At 37.0% G+C, this 19,227-nt stretch overlaps 1 long non-coding RNA gene across 1 annotated transcript in view; it reads right to left on the bottom strand.

The window, feature by feature from the left end:
- LOC140709736 (uncharacterized) overlaps positions 1-11,447 on the bottom strand; it is a 240,290-nt gene extending 228,843 nt beyond the window's left edge. Inside the window, exons 1-2 of the long non-coding RNA XR_012090516.1 lie at positions 11,056-11,447; positions 8,433-8,538 (exon numbers count right to left, since the gene is read on the bottom strand). This is a non-coding gene — a long non-coding RNA (uncharacterized lncRNA). The remainder of the gene's footprint in view (positions 1-8,432; positions 8,539-11,055) is intronic.
- Between the last annotated feature and the right edge of the window lie 7,780 nt (positions 11,448-19,227).

Below are 19,227 nucleotides of genomic sequence, written 5' to 3'. Positions count from 1 at the left end.
AGATTCAACTTTGCAGTTTCATGATTCATGTTTCATGATTCTTGCCATGATTTGCACATCATTCATCCCATTTCTTTAGAAATTCATTCTCTCCTTTGTCCTACACATATACACATATCTACATATACATGTAAATCACATGTCAAGACCCTTGGTTTCCCAGCAATCAATTCACGGCTTCATATCCACCAAACCATGCTCTATGCTTATAGTCAGTCTAATTAAAAAGTCCTATTTTTTCATTTGCAGAATTTGTCTAAATTAGGCATCTCAAAGAGGTGAAGGTTTTGATTGGTCAAAGGTAAACTCACTCTTTTCACAGTTACAATTACAAAAATCCTACAGAATATGTTTAGTGAATATGTTTATATTTAAATATAAGGTGTAAGGTGAAGGAAGGAAGGCATCTCTATTCAGTATGTGATCTATTAAATACCTGGCAAGTTATAAATGTACAAAAGAACCTTCAGGATCTCAAAACTGTATATTGATACTGAATTCAAACTCATTGTGTGCATGCTTTGCTTTAGACCATATTTAAACTTCCTGATCCCCAATTTTTTTCCTAGGAAAAAACAGACCTTAATGTGTAAAAATTCAGGAAAATCACTAGATCTAGAAGGAAATATTACCATATATGTATGGTCTTTTGAAGTATTATCCAAGGTCACTTTTTGAAAACAGAATTTTTTGGAAAAAAATTGTACAGCACTAAAAAGTTATTTAATTGGATGGAATACTAGCTGATCATATTTCTTTTATGATGCTTATGAAACTGTCACACAATTCCTTCAACCTGAATTACTCTGGCTTTAGAGTTCCCAAAATCAGCTGCTACTAAGTGCTCAGCCAGATGCTAATATCTCACAAATCAGTTCTCCGAGGAATGGTAGGTAGGAAATTGCTCTTTGTTCAAGTTTTAGATCTAGTTTCATCTCCAGGGATTTCTAGGAGTTGAACCATTATGTTCCCCTTATCTGCTCTCAGACACACATCTGCTAGTCATTGGCCAGAATCGGTCTCACTGAAACCGAAAGTTCAAAACCACCCTCAAAGAAGCAGCAAATCATGTTAGGCAAGTGACAGAATTGAAAAAAAAAAATGGTACAATTCTATCCAGAAACAAATATTATTGACCAAGTTCTCATTAAAACAAAACTCTCAGGAATGTTTTCCTGAAACAAACATTTACTTTACATTATTTTATTAAATTAAAGATAAATTAATCCTATTAACTTTCATAGTACTTGACATGACAGAGTTGGAAGTTCTGTAATTTCCAACAGCTTCGGACATTCCAGCAAAGATAAAATACGTTACTGGTAGCAATTATTTGAAGCATGAGGATGCAGAGTTAAAAAAAAAAAAATCACCAGTATAAGATGACACTGTAAGAGAGTTCAGGGTAGAAGATAAGTGGAGTTGAAGAAGGACTGTATCAACAAATACTATGATGTTTAATCCTTAGAGCAATCCCAGGAGGTAAGTACCACTGTGGTCATTTTGTGGATGGGGAAGCAGTTTTAAAGACACTAAGTCACTAGCAATCACCAAGTCAGTACAGGTGATTCTCATTATTCGCATATAGTATTAAGAGGTCCTCTGCAGAAAGGCAACACGGGACAGAGTGCCACTGGACACAGGAGAAACTCGGTCTGGACAGGGTTAAAGTGAGACATTCTCTACTCTGTTGCTCATCGTGAGATATGTTATAGATATATATCTCTGTCTGAGAGAAGTCACCCATCAAGTCTCTGGTACCCAGAGTGAACACACTGAGATAATAGCTGTCCTCCAAGGATGTCATGTTAATGTCTTATTCAAATAGCAAATGGTAGCCACAACTATATAGCTGTTACTAAAGATTGCGAGTCATAATTTGTTTATTCTTTATTTATTAATGTATTGATAGACTGCATTATTTCAAAAACCAATTTGTGGTGGCTAAATCAGGAAAATGTTTGTCTTTCTTTTTTTTTTTGGCTCTGCTACAAACAAGTATCTCTGAGCAATTCAGTCAGTCCTTCTTGGACTCAATTTTCTCATCTAAGAAATGAAGAAATGATTTCAAATTTTCCATGAAATCTCTTCTTTCATTTCTTTATACAATGCTCTGATTTCTTTAATATGCTCAACAAGAACTGCAAAAGACTGTGAATAAAATATCATATGAAGAAGGCGGCTTGTAAATGCAAAGTAATAATAATATAAATGCAAAAGAATAATTATCCATGAGTTCTGGCACTTTACTACCAGTGATGACATTAGTAGGAAGGTGGTTCACAGGAGCACAAGGGTCCTGATTAAGGCAATAATGACAGTGACTTAGAAGAAGCAAAGCTAAGTAAACACCACATGAACAAGCAATAATTAAGTGGGTACAGCCTATTTAAAAATCAAAGGTAATAAATTTATGGTTTCCAAGAATGGGGACCAAAGCAGGATATAATGAAGAGAAACTTGGAGAAAAAAATACAGGCAAAATATGGTCAAATATCCACAATAATACAAAATCCTAAATTCTGGAGGGCTCTCAATTATATAAATTGCTTCATAAAGTTTTCCAGGGTAAGACACTGGGGAACTTGTAAGACTCCACAAAGTAGTTTGCCCCCAGATAAGACTCCTCTTGCTAATATGCTTCCTCACTGCTGTGATCTGGGTTCCAGGTGATCCCTAATAAGGGTTCACAGCTGTTAATCTAAGGATAACCTCCCCCTGAGGCTAACAGTTTCAGAGCCAGATGCCTTTTCTCTCTGGTGCTTTCAAGGTGACCTGGTTGCTCTAATTCTTTTATATGGTAGACCACTGCCCTTCCTCCCTCAATCCCAGAAATGCAACTTAGGTTCAACTTCCATACCTGCCTGGCAGTGGGACCACTGCACATAGGAATAGGGATGAAGAGGATTGAAAGAATGAAAGGAAAGGAAACAAGTGAATTACTGTTTGACTTGACCCAAGAATATAATCCCAAATAAAAAATCACCATGCAGGCCGGGCGCGGTGGCTCACGCCTGTAATCCCAGCACTTTGGGAGGCTGAGACGGGCGGATGACGAAGTCAGGAGATCGAGACCATCCTGGCTAACATGGTGAAACCCCGTTTCTACTAAAAAAATACAAAAAACTAGCCGTCGTGGTAGCGAGCACCTGTAGTCTCAGCTACTCGGGAGGCTGAGGCAGGAGAATGGCGTAAACCCGGTGGCGGAGCTTGCAGTGAGCTGAGATCTAGCCACTGTACTCCAGTCTGGGTGACAGAGCGAGACTCCATCTCAAAAAAAAAAAAAAAAAAAAATCACCTTGCAGATGGAATTACTCTCCTCAGCTTTGGCGATGGTAACCATCTCAGCCCAGTCTGTTCTTGGAGCTTGGATAAACCTCAATGAAGAACCATAGATTAAGGTATTTATTGAATAAACTTTGTAAGAACTTTCTTATAATAAGGGCTTTTAAAACATGTTACCAATTTTTATATGTTATCACATTAAGTCTTGCCATCTCTGTATGGTATTCACTTCAAAAAACCATAGTGTAGATACTATTATCAAGGTAATTTAGTCAAGTTCTTTGTCTCAGGTATGTTTCAAGTCTTTGTCTCAAATATGACAAACAATAGTTAATTCAGTCAATTCAGCAAAAAACATGCATTGATGAAATTCAGTTAGACAACTGTCTGGCAAGATCTGAAGCCCCCCAAAAGACATTCTTTGGTGAAAGTTTTAATACTTTAGGTAATTGTTTTGGCATCTTATATTTATTTAAATAACTACAGTTACTGCATATTATATTTAAAGTATGAAATTGCAATGAGTCTAGTTTCTAGTTTGATAATCGTATTTCTTCATTGTCTTATCCAGATATTTTGGGAGATTCCTCACGTATTTTGAGAAATTAGCTCCTTTTAAAAATAATTCATTTCAAAATAAAACAAACAATAACAACAAAATAAATCACACAAATCAGATGTATGGTGAAGCCAAGAGGTCAAGAAAACAGCCTTGCCAACTATTCCAGAGGCCCCTTTCTTGTGGTCCCTTCAGTTTCAACCCTCCCTTCCCATAAGCAATTAGTGCCCTCACTTTTACAGTAATCACTTTCCTCTATGTGTGTGTGTGTGCATGTGCTTTAGCACACGTTTGAAAGCCCAGACATGTCTTTCAAAACACAATCATTTATCCGTGCCATTTTAAAATTTTGATTTAATGTATCCTTTAAATATACATCCTGTTTTTTATCTACACAATGTTTAATCTATAGTTTCTCACAGTCTCTGGATTTTGCAGATTGCATACTCGTGGTACATTTAAATATGTTCCTCTAGGCTCTGTATTTTCTGCAAATTGGTAAGTGAACTTGAGGCTTGAGCAGATTCAGGTTTGATCCCGCTGGCAATAGTATTGGTATCATGTCCTTCCTAAATGAAGCCCATAATGTCTGGTTGTCTATCATTTTGGAAAAGGAATTATTTATATTCAATGCCTAAATCCATTAATGCACTTAGGATTGAAAAATATAGGTACTATAATTGACCATTACTTTTTAATTTAGATATTAATTCATTTTATTAAACATGCTACTTTTGTACTACCTTATTGGTTTCCTATGATTACAATTCATATAGAAGAGGCAGGACAAAATTTTTCCTTTGTTTACCAGTTTTAGCATAATTGATTAATTCCTTATCATACTCTAAAAGGCAAGCCAGTTTTTAGAAAACACCACTATGAACTCATGGATTTAAACACATCTAATGATTTTAATAACTGTAATTATTTTATTTTTGAAACTTAAATCATCCCATCTTTGGCTAGCAGGACCCTCTTTAAATTGACCCAAGTCTTTTTGACATGACATCATTAGTCATTGATAGCTTCCTATCTGGAATGACAAGATGTTTTAGACTTGTACATTTATGTCTCAACCTGAAATCAGCCACTTCTCCAAGAAGTTGTGATTTCCTTTTAGCAGGATACAGTATTTCAAGACCATAGACTAGGCACTATGCATGCTCATAGGTACCGTATTGGCAGTGTGAACCGGTAAATGTTGTGGACTGAATGTTCCCCATCTCGTACAGTCAGACGTTGAAACTCCTACCCTCAATGTGGCTGTATTTCCAGAAGGGGCCTCTAAGAAAGTAATTAAGATTAAGTGAGGTAAAAAGATGAGGCCCCAATCCAAGATGATTGGTGTCCTAATAAAAAGAGACACCAGAAACTGACCCCTACAACACACAAGGACACACAAGTACACACAGACATTGAGGAAAGGCCATGTGAACACACAACAAGAAGGCAGTTGCAGTCTGTACTCCTAGGGGAAACCCTACTAGGCTCACTACTGCAATCCTGCTAACAACTTGATCTTAAACTTGCAGCCTCCAGAAGTGGCCCAAAATACATTTTTGTGGTTTAAGCCCACCTAGTCTATGGTATTTTTTTATGGCAGCCCAGCCCAACCCAACCAAGACAGTAAATTTTGAGCAACCACATTTATACACACAAAACAAAGCAAAAAGCCCTGATTTGTAGCATTTAATGATCTCCTTAGTGTAAATATTCCCATTATGGTCAGTTTCAAGCTACCAAGGTGAAATCTCTGAAAACAGAATTGCAAAGAAATGTGTACAACTAGGTCTCAAGAGCTACATTCCCTGTGTATATCATCATTACATGGAACCTCTTTCCCTTGAACTCTCATTTAGTGGGGACCTACAAGTAGCTGTGTTTAATGTTTACCACTAACATTTTGTCATTTTGTGAGTAGATCTATCTGATCCACTCACAGATTCCGCTGGAAGGGCTCCTGACAAAAATGTTTTCTGAGTCCTTGCAAGTTGATAATATTACTCTTTGCTTTTAATATTATAGAGCTTTGCTGGTCAGGCACCATGGTTCAGGCCTGTAATCAAAACACTTTGGGAGGCTGACACAAGGGCACTGCTTGAGCCCAGGAGTTAGAAACCAGCCTGGCAACATGGCTGAACAAATCGCATTTCTACAAAAAATACAAAAAGTAACCAGGCATGGTGGTGTACACCTGTGATTCCAGCTACTCAGGAGGCTGACGTAGGAGAATCACCTGAGCCCATGATGCAGTAAGCCATGATCGTACCACCGCACTCCAGCCTGGGTGACAAGAGGCCTGGTCTCAAAAAAACTATTTTTCCCCTGTGAAAATATAAAATGTGTGACCCCAGTTTTTTCTGGCATAAATTGATGCTGACAAAAAAGTTTGATAATGATCAATTTTTTTTTTTACTTTAGAAATCACATCCAGTTCCCATATCCCTGATTTTTTCTCCTGAATTAAAAAAAAAAATTAGAATATGTTTCAGTTTAGTGTTTTGTGGCTGGGTCAACTGTGTACCAAACTCTCAGATATGTACTGTACTTTTCCAACATGTAGTTTTAAATTGTTATTTTTATTTTAAGAAAATTTTATTAAATTATAATTTAGTGTTTCTTTTCAGCTTCCTTCTTCAGAGACTTCTGTTTTCTCATTTTTATCTGCTCCATTAGTACTTGAAACTGTCTCTCAGATGCTTTTTATTACTTTTCAATTTTTTGTGTGCTTTTTTTCTCCATTTATTCTTTTAAGGAATTTTCTGATGTGTTTCTCTTGTGTTTCTATTTTATTCTCTGTTTTTATCTGAAGTGATTTTTTTTATTTTATATCTGCTTTCCTGTGTTCTGCCATCTCATATGTGGATTTGTGAATTGTAATTTATTTTATTTATTTATTTATTTATTTGAGACAGAGTCTTACTCTGTTCTCCAGGCTGGAGTGCAGTGGCGTGATCCCAGATCACTGCAGCCTCTGCCTACAGGCTTCAAGCAGTTCTCATGCCTCAGCCTCCTGAGTAGCTGAGATTACAGGCACACAGCCAGACATCCAGCTAATTTTTGTATTTTTAGCAGAAATGGGGTTTCACCATGTTGGCGAGGCTGGTTTCAAACTCCTGACCTCAAATATCTGCCTGTCTCGGCCTCCCAAAGTGCTAAAATTACAGGCATGAGCCACTGCGCCCGGCTGAGTTTATTCTGAAATAATAGTTACACTCTTGAGCATGTCTTTATGAATGGTAGGTATATTTATTGCTAGGTATACTTTTATTTTCTTTTTTCTTATAATAATTTGTATAGAATTTAACCCTGATGCGTTTGTATTCATTTTTACATGGTATTTTTTTTTCAAACTTTAGAAAAACATGGGGTTTAGAGAAGCTTTTCTAACTTTATAAAAGAACTTTCTTTTTATGTAGTGTTTAGAAATGTGGGGACTTTGTAAGCATTCTAAACCCTGTTTCACTTTTTTTTTTTTTTTTTTAATAGTTTCTCCCATCTCCTTTGTCCCTAGCTTGCTAAATTTTGAAGCCACTTCCAATAGTTTTTCCTGAGAGTTAGGGAGACACACACACACACACACACACAAGTCAGTTTTGAAGTTTCCCAAAAGCTGTTAGACTTCTCCATTCTCATCACACCTTCTTGCAGTCAGCCCCTTGCACTCTGTTGTTACTGGAGTGGGGAAGGTCCCTCCCAATATTTGCTGTTTTTAAATTAACCTGAAGCCCTTTCCAGATGTCACTGTTTTGGAATTCTTCTGTTCTCAGGTCCATCAGCCTACTTGGCTGGTTTCCAATTTTCTTCCATATAGATGTTAATAACATTCAGCCCTTTCAATTGAAAGCCTGCTTGGTTTTTGATACCTTGTCCCCTAGTTATGTACGCTCTCTGTAGAGTTTTGGTTTTGTTAACTAGTTTCTCAGTCTGGAGATTTAAAGAGACTCCAAAGCTATGCTGCCACCACTGCCACTTTTTCAGAATTGATCAGCACTAGATCTTTACCTTATATACTCTTGCAGTTCTTCTGATAATTATTTTTTCTACCAGATCATCTACTAATGTTTGTGAATAATGTGATGTGATTATTTATTTTCCCATGCTAACAGGTAATAACTTAGGTAATAACCCCAAACATCAAGTTAAACAGAATAATTGACACGGTAGCATATGCAACATTAGATAGAGAATGGTTAAAAGAGAGGAAGCATTTCTTAAGAAGAGTTTAATAGGAATTTAAGTCTAAATTGTATTTTTAGAAAATTTTTGCAAATGTAATTGGACATATATACAGACATAGGTTAATTTTCAGCAGTGTTCAGAATAGATAAATATTAGAAGCAAGCTAAATGTTTATCAATAGGAGATTAGTGAAAGCATATCATGCAACCATTTAAAATGATTCCACATAGCTATACTTAATACTTAAGGGAAAAGTTCTGCAATTATTCTTTTCCACACTTGTTAAAACAGAATGATATTTTATAGGAAATATGTATATATGCAGGTATTAGTCCATTTTCACACTGCTATAAATAAATGCCGAAGAGTGAGAATTTATAATAAGAAAGAAGTTTAACTGACTCACAGTTCTGCACGGCTGGGGAGGCATCAGGAAACTTGCAATCATTGCAGAGGAGGAAGCACGTCTTATATGGTGGCAGTCAAGAGCATGAACAAGGAGGAACTGGCACCTATAAAACCACCATATCTCATGAGAATTCACTCACTATCACAAGAACAACAGAGGGGGATCCACACTTGTGATCCAATCATCTCCCACCAGGTCCCTCCCTCCACACATAAGGATTATGGGGATTACAGTTCAATTTGGGCAGGGACACGGAGCCAAACCATATCAATATAAATATATACATATACATAGAAAGGTATCATTGACTTCTGGTGATGTAATTTCTATTGATAAAAAAAATTTTTATATGGCTTTATTTTTCTACATGATAGTACATCACTTTTATATGCAAGAGAAGTATAAAGCTCCTTTCATTAGGAGGTGGGAAAGAAAAAGAGCATTGGAATTCAACAGATCTAATAACAAATACAATCATCTTCATTATTTGCAGGCTCCACATTTGCAAATTTGCCTACTTGCTAAAATTTATTTGTAACCTCAAAATCAATATGCACTTCACTTTGGCAATCACTCACAGACATAAGCAGAGTGGTGAAAAATTTGAGTTTTCTGAAGAGCATGTTTCCAGCTGAATTCAAACAAGGCAGCACTCTGCCTTCCTGTTTCATCTCTCATACTGTAAACATGTGTCCATTTTGTGGTCTATTTATGCCATGTTTTTCTCATTTCATGCTTCTTGTTGATGACTTGGCTGTTTAAAATGGGCCCTGATTACAGTGCTGAAGTGCTGTCTAGTGTTCTTCAGTATGAGAACACTGTCATGTGCCTTACGGAGAAAAAAGATGTGTTAGATATGTTTTGTGCGGGCATAAGTCATAGTGCCTGCTGTGAGTTCAATGTTAATGAATCAAAAATACGTATTAAATGAGGTATCTTTAACTAGAAACACACAAAACACAAGACGATTGATCAATTGACAGAAATGTTAGGACCAGAAACCTAACCCTACATCTCTTCTAGGAGCAATGGTTCTGTATTTGCTACTTCAGTATTTGTGAAGACTTTATATGTAGTGTTCAGTCTTGGTTTGCCCCAGTTTTTAAATTTGAGATTTTAAACGTCTGTTTTGGATGTCTTCAATATATGCTTCAGAAATGCTTGCTACTTGCTTTGTCAACACTGGAAGGTATTTTATTTTCTTTTTTGTGCATTTATCTGTAATATTTTCTTAGAGAATGGGCTTTTATTTTAAAATATTTCTCACTGGTGCTCAGGGTACAAAATCTTCTCCTTGGGACAAAAGCATGATGTCATGTAAACCTTTCTTTATGTGACCTTGTAGTGTTAGCCATGCTTAAACTTCTACTTGGTTGAAACTGCTAAAGAAAAATGTCCGGTTAGGTATTTTGTTTCCTTATGTAGGACGCTGCCTTGGTCAGAGTCAGTTGCTATAACAAAATACCATAAATTGGACAGCTTATAAACAACATAAATTTATTTATTGTAGTTCCGGTGTCTGGAAAATGCAAGATCAAGGTGCCAGAAGATTCAGTGTCTAGAGAGAGCTTGCTTTCTGGTTCATAGATGGCAGCTTCTCTATATGTCCTCACCTGGAAGAAGGGGGTGAGGATTTCTCTAGAATCTCTTTTAAAGGGCACTAATCTCATTAATGAAGGTTCCAGCCCTATGAACTAATACCTCCCATGGGCCCCAGTTTTTAATACTATCATCACGTTGGGGGTTAGGATTTCAAAATATGAATTTGGGGGATGGGCTGTACAAGCATTCAGACTACAGAACGGCATAAGCCAAATATTATAAACGTTGCTTTTTAAATTTAGAAGTAGAGGAAATACGCTTGATCTACTCGAGACTAACATAGTAATAGTTCACAATTCCATTATTTTGGGAAACAGTATCTGATTCATTTATTGTAGAATTTTGCAATGCTAAAAGCTAAAAAGTTATTAATTAAGCTATTAGGATTAGTATTTATTAAATGTGTAGAATGTAGTTACCTCTTTGGTAAGTTCTGTGTGTTTCTAAAAGAGATACAGTACATAACTGTGATTACGTCAGACTTTTAAGCTTTGTCCCTGACATATGAGTGGGATGTAGATATTCAGATCGGATCAAATAGGCATGCCAGATGAAGAAAAATTCACAGAAAAAGTCAAAAGAAAGAAAATAATCATGTTATATGTTGGAAATAGTGAGATATTCTACCTGACTACAGCTACATTTCATAGAATAGAAAATTATTAATACCCTCGAATATAGGATTCCAGAAATATTTGTATCCTTGACACTTAATTGCTCAACAGTTCAGTTGAGTTAAAGTGATCTAAGAGATATGTTCATCCTACTCATTCATTTTACAAAGGAGGAAACTTAAGCCCGGATAAGTCAGGTTACTTCTACAAACCCCACTTGAAACAAATTGCACATACTCACTAACATCTCCCAATTCCTGTTCCAGTGCCATATCCAACACTAAAAAGTTCTGGAAGGTAGAAGTCATTTAATGTTCACCCACCCAAAATCCACTAAAGGCTTATTATGAAGATTTTGTTTAAGGCAATATAAAGGCAGAAAAACTGAAATCTCTATAAAATACCTTGTAATAAAGGAAGGGAACCTTTTCAAATGAAGGAGATATGACTCTGATTTAATCTTCCATACAATCCACAGTACAAAGAGGCAGAGATTTTATAAGACTATGGGTTCAGGCTCCAATAGTAGCTCGTCTCCAAAGGAAAACAGGTGAAACACCTCAGCTCAACTAGTGTATGCTAAGTGGTGGGACTGAGAGGTGACAATGTGCTAGCAGCCCTCACTCTCAGCGCCTCCTCGGCCTCGGCATCCACTATGGCGGCGCTCCAGGGGCCCTTCAGCCCGCACCGTGGAAGCCCCTCTCTGGGCTGGCTAAGGCTGGAGCCGCCGCCTCTGCTTATGAGGAGGGAGAGGCCCGGGCGGGAACCCGGGCTGCACAATGCGCTCACAGGCCAGTGCGAGTTCCGGGGGCGCGGGAGCCGGAGCCGGCGCGGACGGGAACCGGGCTGCGCCCTGCGCTCGCCGGCCAGTGTAAGTTCTGGCTGGCGCGGGCGCGGGCGCGGGCTCGGTGGGCCCCGCACATGGAGTGGCCTGCTGGCGCCGCAGGCCCAGGGCAGTGAGGGGCTTAGCACCGGGACCAGCAGCTGTGGAGGTTGGGCAGGGTTCCCTAGCAGTGCCGGCCCGCCGGCGCTTCACTCAAATTCTTGCCTGGCCTTAGCTGCCTTCCCGCGGAGCACGGGTCCAGAACTGCAGTCCGCCATGTCTGAGCTCCCCTCCTGCGATGTGCTGCAGCGCGGCGCGAACCTCCCCGACGGGCTCCGCCCCCTGCTCTGCGGCGCCTGCTCCCATCTGCAGCCCAAGGGCTGAGGAGTGCAGGCGTGGCTTGCGACTGGCGGGCAGCTCAGCCTGCAGCCAGGGTGCAGGATCAACTAGGTGAAGGCAGCTGGGCTCCTGAGCTGGATGGGGACATGGAGAACTTTTATATCTAGCTGGAGGATTATATGTGCACCAATCAGCACTCTGTATCTAGCTAATCTGGTGGGGACTTGGGGAACTTTTATGTCTAGCTAAGGGATCGAAAACGCACCAATCAGCATTCTGTGTCTAGCTCAAGGATTGTAAATCCATCAATCAGCACTCTATCAAAATGGACCAATCAGCTCTCTGTAAAATGGACCAATCAGCAGGATGTGGGTGGGGTCACATAAGGGAATAAAAGCAGGCTGCCTGAGTCAGCCAGCAGCAACCCGCTTGGGTCCCCTTCCATGGTGTGGAAGTTTTGTTGTTTTGCTCTTTGCACTAAATCTTGCTGCTGCTGGCTCTCTGGGTCCATGCCACCTTTAAGGGCTGTAACACTCACTGCGAAGGTCTGCAGCTTCACTCCTGAAGCCAGCAAGACCACGAATCCTCCAGAAGGAAGAAGCTCCAGATACATCTGAACGTGTAAAGGAACAAACTCTGGACACACCATCTTTAAGAACTGTAACACTCAGGGCGAGGGTCCGTGGCTTCATTCTTGAAGTCAGTGAGACTGAGAACCCACCAATTCTGGACACAGGATGACTCGTCAAAGACGTCCAGATTTACTGAACATTTTCTGCTCTTAGGCATTAATGGTAATGCTTATCAGTATGGAGCAGAAAGGTCATTCATTGTAAACCTTTACTTACATGTCTTCTCAAGGAAATCCAAGTGTATCAATACAAAGTGAAAAATGCCCTTCCATCATCCGCTAATTGTTCTATACCCTTCCAGACACCTAACTCTTTCTAAACAGTGGAATGTGGCAAATGCAATAGTTTTCAGATCTTTGGCATGTTCACCGTGAATGTTAAGCTGATCAACTGAATTTCTCATTTCACAGCCATATGTTTTGTTTTTTCAAAACGTAGAAAATAGGTTTTATAGTACCCATTTTTCTCAAGGTAAATCTCAGGCTACTATTTTTATTTCAAATCAATATCTCCTTTAAGTTTGTTGTATTACTATTATTTGTTTATAGCTTTCCCGTACTTTACCCTGACAGCTATACTAAAAATAGCCTGTGTGGCATACTGAAACCTGAAGCAAACTCCAGATTCCATTGCCTTCTAAATAGTTAATTCTGAGCTAAGTTTTGACTCTGTTGTTCTGATTTTACTGTATCCACAGTGCCTAGTACCAGTAGGTACTCAGAATATTTGAGGAACTAATTACTGACTGTCATGTCCTTAGAAGTAAAGCACAAAGAATTCCTAGTAAAGGAAGGGGGCTGTAATTGCAAAGAGAAAAATAACAACAATAATGTCTTTCATGTGTAGGTCACAAGAGAACTTCCTCGCTGTGTGCACTAAACATTTTTCTAGCTGCTATTTTTTATAGATTTTCCAGAGGCCCAATCAGCCAGGGAAAGCAGGTGTTTTATAGGTCCAAAGAAGTTCATTGACTGACTTAGAGTTGCATATTCAGTAAACAAGTGTTCAGATTCCTTACTTCAAGTCCATTGTTCTCTATAAGTCCACTGTAACAAGCTATGCTCAATTGTTATGGGTGTCACAGACTGCAACAATTTGTTAAATACTTCAGGATTTTGTCTTGAACATAAGTAATTGATATGAAAACTAGAAGCATTGGTATTTTGAGCATTTAACTGGTAACCTACTTGAGAAGACAGTCAATGGAAGTTCTAAAAACTTTTAATAGAAAGTACTAACAAATTTAGCTAAATATATGTCATGTGTCAAAAAAATTGTGACATATGTTAGTGGCTGTTTTTGTTTATTTATGTCCCTCAAGAAGAAATCTCATCCATTGTGTACTTAAAATATGCAAATTTCCAGTTAACTTATAAAATTTTTAGTCAGACCACACGACACAGGAAGGCAATGTTAAATAAAACATGTGCAGAGCAGACTAGCCTTCCCTGTTATAGAAAATATACCTGCCAGAAACTAAAATAGCAGCTTAAATATGATAAATTCATAGAAAATTTTGAAAACCTTAAAAGAACCCTCCTCTGTTTTTATTTTCCTAAACTTGTAATCAGGCATCATATTTCTCTTGCTATTTCAGAGATGTACATCCTCTTCCAAAGCTGTTTGCATAGGGGACAGATGCTCTGCAGTGAGCAAATATCAAGAAAATAATGAATTGGAAGTGACAAGTGCCTTCAGCCAAAAATCCAAAGGGAATCATCATCTTGAAATCATACATAGCAGAAGGAGCCAAGGAAAGAATGAAATGGCAAAAGTGCCCGTGTTAATCCGAAAATTAAGCTCAGAGGCTGTGTTAGGCCAAGCTAATTGAACCCGTCATAGTCTTTCTTTCATTTTGAATTAAAGCGTATTCATAAATAGAGGACATGCTGGAATATTCTCAACTGGATTAGGGGAAACAAGACAGCTGAATCAGCAGCATAATCCAGAAATATTTGTTAGAATAATGTGGATTTATTGAGCAAGATAAATAGATGTGGCTCTGTCTCTGTAAGACTGTACAAATGAGAACTGACAGCAGTGATATGGGAAAAAGAAACTGTCAAAAACAGAATATTGATGGGGTGGCATTATGCTAAGAGCAGTTTAGACAGTACTGTGTGTAAATGGAGCTTCTACCTTCTGGAAACTTAGAATCTAAGAAATATAAAAAAATAGAAATAGAAAAAGGCAACAATCATCATCATCATCACTTGTGCCATTTCTTGAGCTGTTGGATGGTGCTAAGTAATAGGGCAGGAGCTTTACATGCATTGTCTTCTTCAACCCTCACAACAGCTCTAAAAAGTTATCTTCTCCATTTTACCATTGGAGAATTCAAGGCTTAGCGATCACCTGCTCTAGATGTGTAGTCAATAATGGGTGGATTCAAAAAGATCTCACTTCAAAGCCTGTGAGCTATTCCTGTATGTTACTGCCTCCTAAATAAGTCACAAATATATCAGATTATTAATAAAAGAACAAAATTACTAATCCCAGACAGAACTGGATGGTGATAACAATGTGTTGCCTAAATCACAAAACTAAAAGAAAAAATTAGCCCATTTATTAATAAAATTGCTATTTATGATTGCACAAAGAGGGGGGATCTAGCATGTGCATTTGACCCTATTTATAATTGCTATTGTGTGAAAACATTGAATGTGTCTAAGTTGCTACTTTGAGAAATGTAAAATTAAAATGCAACACTATTCTCTCTCAATGTCAGATACCAATGACTGCAATGAACAAAATAGGTTTTAATATAATCAACCAGTGTTTAATAAATAATTAGGGATGTTAAGATAACCTTAACTAATGAATTTCCTATTAATGTCTCTTTACTTATTAAACCCCATAGCCTTTAGCCAGTAATAGACATACCAAATCTAAATTAAGGATAGGCATAACTTATTGAGACTTTTTCAAATGAATGTGTTATATACCCTCAATTAAGGAGAATCTACAAGTTTCTGAATAAATACAAAGACTAAGCAGGAATGCTCAAATAATTATGAATGAAAAAAGAATAGCAATTTTTCAGTCAAGTCACCTAAATAAACTACACTGCTCTATAGAATAGTATACATTAGGGCCAGATCAATCTTTAAGAAGATGATGAGAATAGGAAATAGTAACACACATATTTATTGTTTATTGCAGCTAACATCTTTTCATTGTAATTTCTCTTTTAAGACTGTTAGAGTAGGTAAAATTAGCTAATTTCATAAATGAAGAAAATGAGCCATAGACAAGCTAAGTGATTTTGCAAAAATCAAAGTCATTAATGGTAGTCCTGATGTTGTTGTGTTTTTCTTTTTGTTTTTATTTAGAGTTTGATGCCTTAAAAGAAAGGAGGAGAGAGTTCAAGTAAACAGCTACTACAGTTCCATTTTTAGCCTGAATTGGACTGTCCCTCAGTTGAAATTATGGAAATTAAAAAGGGGAGTCAAAATGTGTAGTTTTACTGGATGGCTTCTGTTTGAGGCCAAATATTTCTATGACAGCCACATGAGGCTGCTGCCATTACTTGCTCCATCATTGGTATTACAGTAACATTTTGTACAAAAATTGGTTACTGTTTCCCCAGACTCCTGTATCTTTTTTCAAGTGCCAAAAGTCTTTGTAGTAAAGAGTTTAAAACTTATTTTTTATAGAAATGAGTGGCCATCAGCCAGAAGTCTAAAGGAAATTGTCATGTAGAAACTCCAAACAGCAGCATGAATACACAGTCAAGTTTTATGCAGGGAACAAAAAGGGTTGATGGTGTAACATAGTCAATAAAATGAACAACTCACATCCAGAGACCAAAAATGTTTCCTATCTGATCTATGCAATAATTTAAATGTACAGCATTCAACTATAAAAACGGAACCTTTTTTCACTTAGGATGTAGAAAACTGCAAAAAAAATCAATCAAAAAACAAGACAGATAACCTACAAAACCATAATTTTTTTAGAGTGTATCAGATAGTTCAGATCTTAAGGCAACCTGGAAAACTGAGATCAATGAGTTGGTAAACCTCCTAGGAGAACAGGATACATAAACTGTTACATATTTGGTACAGCATGGAAGTAAGTGACCACCATAGAAGCAGCTGAGAGAAAAAGGCTGAAATGTGAACACCTTCTTAAAGTCTGAATATAGACTGCTTCTGGAGACAAGGCAGTAACTTTTCAACACCATAGACATTCTGATTTCAAGAAGTTGTTTGGTACTGAAGGAGGAACAAGAAATTCTTTCCTGACACAGTCATCTGCTGCTGGGGTTGGGGTATGAAACTCCTTCTAGGTTCTTGTACTAAAACAAGGCATATTTTTGCTGCAAATGGAGGAGAAACAGGGATCTCATTTACCCTAGTGTCCAGAGATACAAAGTTTAGGTTTGTTGCCCTTTAAGAGGAACAGGAAATTTGTTTACTTTCTGGACTCTAGGTTGACTAGCAAGAGAGGTTACTTGCATTTGAAAAAGGGCAGAAATGCTATTTAAAAAAAAAAGGCTGATTCTACATTTCACATGAAAACTGCCCATTCAGGACTAAGGCAAGAAGAGCATAAACAAGAAACATCTTTACCCTCACCATGAGACTTCAGTTGATAAGAAGCAATAGCAATATATCACAGGGGAAGGGTGAGAAGATAGCACAGGCATGAAGAATTTGATGAAAGCAGTCACAAGGCCAAATACAGTTCAAATGACAGAAAAATTTTACTCAATCTCTCAACATAAGCCTGGAGGAAGAAGAAATATGTGCTATTCCAGGAAAAGATGGTATTGACTTCAGCCTCTATTATTTTTACATGCAGTGTCCAGCATTCAACTGAAAACCAGAAGACACAGGAAATACATGGAAAAAAACTGCCCCATCATCAAGAAGTAAAGTAGTCATTAAATCAGACCCAAGGATGGTCCAGATGTTGAAATGGTCAGATAGGTAGTTTAAATAACTAAGGTTAATATGTTAAAGGATCTCATGGAAAAGGTAACATGCATAAATATATAGAGGACTTCATCAGAGAGATGCAAATGAACAAACAAAAAATAAACAAATTGAATTATTAGAAATTAAAACACAATATCAAAAGAAATCAATGTCTATGATGTGATTATCCGCACACAGAACACATGAGAATAAAGAATTCACGATCTATTGATCCATCTTAATGTTTTTCTATTGTTGACTTTTGAGATGACTTTACTGTATAAAGGTAAAAAGCAGGCAATATTGCTTAGACTAACACCAAAAGAAAGAAAGAAAAAGCAGACAAGAGTATCACAGGCTTTAGGACAAGATCAGTCTAATTAATGTATGTATAGTTGCCATAGAAAAGGAAGAAGCTCAGGATGGACACAATAAATATTTGAATAGATAACATCCTAACATTTCCAAATTTCATTTAAGGTAACACCAAAGATCCAAGTAGCTTAGATAATGCCAAGCAGGATAAATATAAAGAAAATCTAGGTGTATCATACTTAGACTGCTAAAAGAAAAAGAAAAACTATTGAAAGCAGTTGAGTACAAAGAAATATTACATAAACAAATCAATGGTAAGAATTTTAGCTGACTTCTCATCAAAAAGCAATGAAATCAAGAAGTTACTGGAATGGCATCTTAGATGTGTTGAAATTTTGTAAAAAGAACATTAGAGTTCTACTAGTAAAAAATATCCCTCAAAAATCAACATGACATGTAAACATCTACAGAAATATAAATACAAAATAAATTCATATCCAGCAAAGTCACAAAACAAGAAATGCTAAAAGAAATTCTCCAGGTTAAAGCAAAATGTAATCACAAAAATCTCTGTATTATCAATCTGTTTGTATCTATATAATTAATAGATGATTCTTACTTAAAAAAAAACTATGGTTGGATTGCACACTTTTTTTATCCAGGTTAACAGTCTTTGCCTTTAAATTGAGACTTTATTTCATTTACGTTTAACTTAAGTATTGATATATTTGAAATAAAGCCTTGACATTTAATTTCTATTATTCTATCTTCTTTTGTTTCTGTGTTATTTTCATCCCTTTATGTAGATGAAGCATTGTTTAAACTTTTTATGTTGAAATAATTGTACATTTACAGGAGGCTGCAAAAATAGGACAGAGAGGTGACACATATCCTTTATCCAGATTCCCTCAATTTTTATTACATCTTACATTACTGTAGTATAACATCAAAACTCAAAAATTAACATTAGTGTGATGTAGGTATATACTTTTATGTCATTTACAGTTGTGTAATAATTACTGCAATCAAAGATACAGAACCATTCCATCACCACAAAGATCTTCCTCATACCACTCCTAAAGTCACACTCATTTCTATCCCTTCTATTATCCCTAATCCTTGGTCACTATTAATCTATACTTTATGTATATTATTTCATCATTTTGAGAAAGTAATATAAATAGCATACAACCTTTAGAGATTGGCTTTTTCACTCAGCCTAATACGTTTAAGATCCATCCAAGTTGTTGCAGTTTATTCCTTTCTACTGCTGAGTAGTATTCTATGGTATGAATATACCACATTTTATTTAATTATTCACACTTTGAATGATATCCAAGTTGTTTTCAGTTTGGGGCGATAACAAAGCTACTATGAGCAATCAAGTACAGGTTTTTGTGTGGATATAAGTTTTCATTTTCCTGGAATAAATGTAGTACAATTGCTGGGTTGTATAAGAGTATGTTTAATTTTAAAGAAATTGATAAACTGTATTACTTTATATTTGAACCTACAAAATATGAGAGATCCAGTTTATTAACATCC

Source organism: Chlorocebus sabaeus, chromosome 1 (assembly GCF_047675955.1).
Source record: "Chlorocebus sabaeus isolate Y175 chromosome 1, mChlSab1.0.hap1, whole genome shotgun sequence".
Classification (NCBI taxonomy): domain Eukaryota; kingdom Metazoa; phylum Chordata; class Mammalia; order Primates; family Cercopithecidae; genus Chlorocebus; species Chlorocebus sabaeus.
This window is presented reverse-complemented; position numbering and strand designations above follow the sequence as displayed.